The sequence below is a fragment of the Lepus europaeus genome, unplaced genomic scaffold (assembly GCF_033115175.1).
Source record: "Lepus europaeus isolate LE1 unplaced genomic scaffold, mLepTim1.pri SCAFFOLD_84, whole genome shotgun sequence".
NCBI classification, from domain to species: domain Eukaryota; kingdom Metazoa; phylum Chordata; class Mammalia; order Lagomorpha; family Leporidae; genus Lepus; species Lepus europaeus.
Genome location: NW_026909612.1, coordinates 921156 through 929615, shown reverse-complemented (window position 1 = coordinate 929615; position 8460 = coordinate 921156).

Below are 8460 nucleotides of genomic sequence, written 5' to 3'. Positions count from 1 at the left end.
ATGTTTGTTTCTCACTGTTATTCTAGCTGTCTCCCTAGAAAATACGAATGTGTACAGCTGGTGTCTCCATGTGGAACCAGTTAGAGTTTGCAAGCACAAAATTAAATGTTCCCTGAAAAAAAACATTCAAAACCATAAAGTCCGTGGATAATATCAGGAATACACAAACACAGAGCCTGTAGCAATATCTGGGATTGAGTTAGCCAAAACACAACGAGATATTTCTGCTTTCATCCAGTCATATCCGGAGAAAGTGGTGTGGAATTCGTATGCAATGGACAGGGAAAATTACAGTAAAAATGGTTTTGGAGAAAAGTAAAGTCTTTTCGTTAGGCAAGTGCATAAAATGTCATCTAGATAAACAGAAATATCATGTTTATTTGCCCCAGGTCCTCTAGCTTTCTCCCTAGAAAATACGAATGTGTAGAGCTGGTAAATCCATGTGGAACCAATTAATGTATCAAAGCTCAAAATAAAATGTTCCCCGATAAAAAACATTCAGAACAATTAAGTCTGTGGTGAATATCCAGAAAAAACAAACAAAGAGTCTGTAGCAATATCTGGGATTGAGTTAGCCAGAACAAACCCGGATATTTCCGGTTTCATACAGTCATACCCGGAGAAACTGGTGTGGAATTCGTATGCAATGGACGGAGAAAATCACAGTAAAACTGGTTCTGCCGAAAAGCAAAGTCTTTTTGTTAGGCAAGTGCCTAAAATGTCATCTGTACTAGCAGAAATATGATGTTTGTTTGCCGCAGTTCCTCTAGCTTTCTCCCTAGAAAATACGAATGTGTAGAGCTGGTGTCCCAATGATGAAACAATTAGAGTTTCTACGGTACAAAATTAAATGTTCACTGATAAAAACATTCGAAACAATAAAGTTCATCAATAATATCCAGAAAACACAAACACAGAGGCTTTCATAGTATTTTGGATTGAGTTAGCCCAAGAACTACCGGATATGTCTGGTTTCATCCAGACATATCCGGACAAACTGGTGTGGAATTCATATGCAATGGACCGAGAAAATCACAGTACAAATGGTTTTGGAGAAAAGCAAAGTCTTTTCATTAGGCAAGTGCATAAAATGTCATCGATACAAACAGAAATATCATGTTTGTTTGCCGCAGTTCCTCTAGCTTTCTCCCTAGAAAATACGTATGTGTAGAGCTGGTGTCTCCATGTGGAACCAATTAGTGTTTCTACGGTAGAAAATTAAATGTTCCCTGACCAAACCATTCAAAATAATAAAGTCCATCAATAATATCCAGAAAACACAAACACAGAGGCTTTCACAGTATTTCGGGTTGAGCTAGCCAAAACACAACCGGATATTTCTGGTTTCATGCATTCATATCCGGACAAACTGCTGTGGAATTCGTATGCAATGGACTGAGAAAATCACAGCAAAAATGGTTTTGGAGAAAAGGAAAGTCTTTTCTTTAGGCAAGTGCATAAAATGTCATCGATACAAACAGAAATATCATGTTTGTTTGTCGCAGTTCCTCTAGCTTTCTCCCTAGAATATACGAATGTGTAGAGCTGGTATATCCATGTGGAACCAATTAATGTATCAAAGCTCAAAATAAAATGTTCCCCGATAAAAAACATTCAAAACAATTAAGTCTGTGGTGAATATCCAGAAAAAACAAACATAGAGTCTGTAGCAATAACTGGGATTCAGATAGCCAAAAAAAAAAAAAAAAAACAGATATATCCGGTATCATCCTGTCATATCTGGAAAAAGTGGTGTGGAATTCGTATGCAATGTACCGAGAAAATCACAGTAAATATGGTTTTGGAGAAAAGGAAAGTCTTTTCGTTAGGCAAGTGCATAAAATATCATCTATACAAACAGAAATATCATGTTCGTTTACCGCAGTTCCTCTAGCTTTCTCCCTAGAAAATATGAATGTGTAGAGCTGGTGTCCCCATGATGAACCAATTAGTGTTTCTACGGTACAAAAATAAATGTTCCCTGATAAAAACATTCAAAACAATAAGTACATCGATAATATCCAGAAAACAAAACACAGAGGCTGTAGCAATATCTGGGATTGAGTTAGCCAAAGCACAACCAGATATTTCTGCTTTCATCCAGTCATATCCGGACAAACTGGTGTCGAATTTGTATGCAATGGACCGAGAAAATCACAGTACAAATGGTTTTGGAGAACAGCAAAGTCTTTTCATTAGGCCAGTAGATAAAATATCATCGATACAAACAGAAACATCATGTTTGTTTTCCGCAGTTCCTCTACCTTTCTCCCTAGAAAATACAAATATGTAGAGCTGGTGTCTCCATGTGGAACCAATTAGGGTTTCCAAGCACAAAATTAAATGTTCCCTGAAACAAAACATCCAAAACAGTAAAGTCCGTGGATAATATCCAGAACACACAAACACAGAGGCTGTAGCAATATCTGGGATTGAGTTAGCTAAAAGAAAACCAGATATTTCTGGTTTCATCCAGTCATATCAGGGCAAACTGGAGTAGAATTGGTATGCAATGGTCCGCGAAAATCACAGTACAAATTGTTTTGGAGAAAAGAAAATCTTTTCGTTAGGCAACTTCATAAAATGTCATCTATACAAACAGAAATATCATGCTTGTTTGCCACAGTTTCTCTAGAATTCTCCGTACAAAATATGAATGTGTAGAGCTGGTGTCCCCATGATGAACCAATTTGTGTTTCTACGGTACAAATTAAATGTTCCCTGATAAAAAACATTCAAAACAATAAAGTCCATCGATAATATCCAGAAAACACAAACACAGGGGCTTTCACAATATTTCGGATTCAGTTAGCTGAAACACAACCCGATATTTCTGGTTTCATGCAGTCATATCCGGACAAAGTGATGTGGAATACATATGCAATGGACCGAGAAAATCACAGTATAAATGGTTTAGGAGAACAGCAAAGCCTTTTCATAAGACAATTTCATAAAATGTCATCTATACAAACAGAAATATCATGTTTGTTTGTCGCAATTCCTCTAGCTTTCTACCTAGAATATATGAATGTGTAGAGCTGGTGATTCCATGTGGAACCAATTAGTGTTTCTACGGTAGAAAATTAAATGTTCCTTGATAAAAAACCTTCAAAACAAAAAAGTCCGTGGATAATATCAGAAATACAGAAACACAGAGGCTGTAGTAATCTCTAGGATTGAGTTAGCCAAAATAAAACCGGATATTTCTGTTTTCATCCAGTTATATCCGGACAAACTGGTGTGGAATTTGTATGCAATGGACGGAGAAAATCACAGTAAAAATTGTTTTGGAGAAAAGCAAAGTCTTTTTGTTAGGCAAGTGCATAAAATGTCATCTATAAAAACAGAAATATCATGTTTGTTTGCCACAGTTCCTCTAGCTTTCTCTGTAGAAAATACGAATGTGTAGAGCTGGTGTCTCCTTGTGGAACCAATTAGTGTTTCCAAGCACAAAATTAAATGTTCCCTGAAAAAAAACATTCAAAAAAATAAAGTCCGTGGATAATATCAGGAATACACAAACTGTAGCAATATCTGGGATTGAGTTAGCCAAATCACAACCAGATATTTCTGGTTTTATCCAGTCATATCAGGACACTGGTGTGGAATTCGTATGCAATGGACCAAGAAAATCACAGTAAAAATGGTTTTGGAGAAAAGAAAAGTCTTTCATTAGGAAAGTGCATAAAATGTCATCTATAGAAACAGAAATATCATTTTCGTTAGGCAAGTGCATAAAATGTAATCTATACAAATATAAATATCATGTTTGTTTTCCGCAGTTCCCATTGCTTTCTCCCTAGAAAATATGAATGTGTGGAGCTGGTGTCCCCATGTGGAACAAATTAGTGTTTCTACGGTACCAAATTAAATGTTCCCTGATAAAAAACATTCAAAAAAACTAAAGTCCATCGGTAATATCCAGAAAACACAAACACAGAGACTGTAGCAATATCTGGGATTGTGTTAGCCAACATAAAACCGGATATTTCCGGTTTCATCCAGTCATATCCGGACAAACTGGTGTGTAATTCGTACGCAATGTTCCAAGAAAATCACAGTACAAATGGTTTTGGAGAAAAGCAAAGTCTTTAATTAGGAAAGTGCATAAAATGTCATCTATACAAACAGAAATATCATTTTTGTTTGCCACAGTTCCTCTAGCTTTCTCCCTAGAAAATACGAATGTGTAGAGCTGGTGTCCCCATGATGAACCAATTAGTGTTTCTACGGTACAAAAATAAATGCTCCCTGATAAAAACATTCAAAACAATAAGTCCATCGATAATATCCAGAAAACAAAACACAGAGGCTGTAGCAATATCTGGGATTAATTAACTAGAAGAGAACCGAATATTTCTGGCTTCAGACAGTCATAATCCAGAGAAACTGGTGTGGAATTCGTATGCAGTGGACCGAGAAAATCACAGTACATATGGTTTTGGAGAAAAGCAAAGTTTTTTCATTAGGTAGTGTATAAAATGTAATCTATACAAACAGAAATATCATGTTTGTTTGCCGCAGTTCCTCTAGCTTTCTCTGTAGAAAATACGAATGTGTAGAGCTGGTGTCTCCTTGTGGAACCAATTAGTGTTTCCAAGCACAAAATTAAATGTTCCCTGAAAAAAAAACATTCAAAAAAATAAAGTCCGTGGATAATATCAGGAATACACAAACTGTAGCAATATCTGGGATTGAGTTAGCCAAATCACAACCAGATATTTCTGGTTTTATCCAGTCATATCAGGACACTGGTGTGGAATTCGTATGCAATGGACCAAGAAAATCACAGTAAAAATGGTTTTGGAGAAAAGAAAAGTCTTTCATTAGGAAAGTGCATAAAATGTCATCTATAGAAACAGAAATATCATTTTCGTTAGGCAAGTGCATAAAATGTAATCTATACAAATATAAATATCATGTTTGTTTTCCGCAGTTCCCATTGCTTTCTCCCTAGAAAATATGAATGTGTGGAGCCGGTGTCCCCATGTGGAACAAATTAGTGTTTCTACGGTACCAAATTAAATGTTCCCTGATAAAAAACATTCAAAAAAACTAAAGTCCATCGATAATATCCAGAAAACACAAACACAGAGACTGTAGCAATATCTGGGATTGTGTTAGCCAACATAAAACCGGATATTTCCGGTTTCATCCAGTCATATCCGGACAAACTGGTGAGTAATTCGTACGCAATTTTCCAAGAAAATCACAGTACAAATGGTTTTGGAGAAAAGCAAAGTCTTTAATTAGGAAAGTGCATAAAGTGTCATCTATACAAACAGAAATATCATTTTTGTTTGCCACAGTTCCTCTAGCTTTCTCCCTAGAAAATACGAATGTGTAGAGCTGGTGTCCCCATGATGAACCAATTAGTGTTTCTACGGTACAAAAATAAATGCTCCCTGATAAAAACATTCAAAACAATAAGTCCATCGATAATATCCAGAAAACAAAACACAGAGGCTGTAGCAATATCTGGGATTAATTAACTAGAAGAGAACCGAATATTTCTGGCTTCAGACAGTCATAATCCAGAGAAACTGGTGTGGAATTCGTATGCAGTGGACCGAGAAAATCACAGTACATATGGTTTTGGAGAAAAGCAAAGTTTTTTCATTAGGTAGTGTATAAAATGTAATCTATACAAACAGAAATATCATGTTTGTTTGCCGCAGTTCCTCTAGCTTTCTGTGTAGAAAATTCGAATGTGTAGAGCTGGTGTCGCCATGATGAACCAATTAGTGTTTCTATGGTACAAAATTAAATGTTCCCTGATAAAAACATTCAATACAATAAAGTCCATCGATAATATCCAGAAAACACAAACACAGATGCTTTCACAATATTTCGGATTGAGTTACCCAAAACAAAACCGTATATTTCTGTTTCATCAGGTCTTATACGGACAAACTGGTGTGGAATTCATATGCAGTGGACCGAGAAAATCACAGTTAAAATGGTTTTGGAGAAAAGCAAAGTCTTTTCGTTAGGCAAGTGCATAAAATCTCAAAGATGCAAACAAAACTGTCAAGTTTGTTTGCTGCAGTTCCTCTAGATTTTTCCCTGGAAAATACGAATTTCTAGAGCTGGTTTCCCCATGATGAACGAATTAGTGTTTCAACGGTACAAAATTAAATGCTCCCTGATAAAAAGCATAAAAAACAATAAAGTCTGTGGATAGTATCAGGAATACACAAACACAGAGGCTGTAGCAATACTGGGATTCAGTTAGCCAACACATAACCGGATAATTCCAGTTTCATCCAGTCATTTCCGGACAAACTGGTGTGGAATTCGTATGCAGTGGACCGAGAAAATCACAGTAAAAATGGTTTTGGGGAAAAGCAAAGTCTTTTCGTTAGGCAAGTGCATAAAATGTCATCTAGACAAACAGAAATATCAGGTTTGTTTGCCGCAGTTCCTCTAGCATTCTCCCTAGAAAATACGAATGTGTAGAGCTGGTGTCTCCATGTGGAAACAATTAGTGTTTCAATGGTACAAAATTAAATGCTCCCTGATAAAAAGCATTCAAAACAATAAAGTCTGTGGATAATATCAGGAATACAAACACAGAGGCGATAACAATGTCTGGGATTGAGTTAGCCAAAACAAAACCGGATATTTCTGGTTTCATCCAGTCATATCCGGACAAACTGGTGTGGAATTCGTATGCAATGGACTGAGAAAATCACAGTAAAAATGGTTTTGGAGAAAAGCAAAGTCTTTTCGTTAGGCAAGTGCATAACATGTCATCGATACAAACAGAAATATCATGTTTGTTTGCCGCAGTTCCTCTAGCTTTCTCCCTAGAAAATACGAATGTGTAGAGCTGGTGTCTCCATGTGGAGCCAATTAGTGTTTCCAAGAACAAAATTAAATGTTTTCTGATAAAAGACATTCAAAACAATAAAGTCTGTGGATAATATCAGGAATACACAAACACAGAGTCTGTAGCAATATCTGGGATTCAGTTAGCCAACACATAACCGGATATTTCCGGTTTCATCCAGTCATGTCCGGACAAACTGGTGTGGAATTCGTATGCAGTGGACCGATAAAATCACAGCACAAATGGTTTTGGAGAAAAGCAAAGTCTTTTCGTTAGGCAAGTGCAGAAAATGTCATCTAGACAAACAGAAATATCATGTTTGTTTGCCGCAGTTCTTCTAGGTTTCACCCTGGAAAATATGAATGTGTAGAGCTGGTGTCCCAAGTGGAACCAATTAGTGTTTCCAAGAATAAAATTAAATGATCCCTGAAAAAAAAATTGAAAAATATAAAGTCCATGCATAATATCAGGAATACACGAACACAGAGTCTTTCACAATATTTCGGATTGAGTTAGCCAAAATACAGCCGGATATTTCTGGTTTTATCCAGTCATATAGAGAAAAAGTGGTGTGCAATTCGTATGCAATGGACCGAGAAAATCACAGTGAAAATGGTTTTAGAGAAAAGCAAACACTTTTCATTAGGAAAGTAGATAAAATGTCATCTATACAAACATAAATATCCTGCTTGTTTGTCACAGTTCCTCTAGCATTCTCCCTAGAAAATACAAATATGTAGAGCTGGTGTCTCCATGTGCAACCAATTAGTGTTTCCAAGCACAAAATTAAAAGTTCCCTGAAAAAAAAACATTGAAAAATATAAATCCATGCATAATATAAGGAATACACAAACACAGAGGCTTTCACAATATTTCGGATTGAGTTAGCCAAAACACAACCAGATATTTCTGATTTCATCCAGTCATATCCGGACAAACTGGTGTGGAATTCATATGCAATGGACCGAGAAAATCACACTAAAAATGGTTTTGGAGAAAAGCAAAGTCTTCCATTAGGCAAGTGCATTAAATATCATCTATACAAACAGAAATATCATGTTTGTTTGCCGCAGTTCCTCTAGCTTTCTCCCTAGAAAATACGAATGTGTAGAGCTGGTGTCCCGTGATGAACCAATTAGTGTTTCTACAGTAGAAAATTAAATGTTCCCTGATAAAAAACATTCAAAAAGATAAAGTCTGTGGATAATATCAGGAATACACAACACAGAGGCTGTAGCAATATCTAGGATTGAGTTATGCAAATAAAAAACCCAGATATTTCCGGTTTCATGCAGTTATATCTGGACAAACTGGTGTGGAATTCGTATGCAATGGACCGAGAAAATCACACTACAAATGGTTTTGGAGAAAAGCAAAGTCTTCCATTAGGCAAGTGCATAAAATGTCATCTATACAAACAGAAATACCATGTTTGTTTGCCGCAGTTATTCTAGGTTTGTCCCTGGAAAATACTATTGTGTAGAGCTGGTGTCTCCATGTGGAACCAATTAGTGTTTTCAAGCAAAAAATTAAATGTTCCCTGAAAAAAACATTGAAAAATATAAAGTCCATGCCTAATATAGGAATACGCAAACACAGAGGCTTTCACTATATTTTGGATTGAGTTA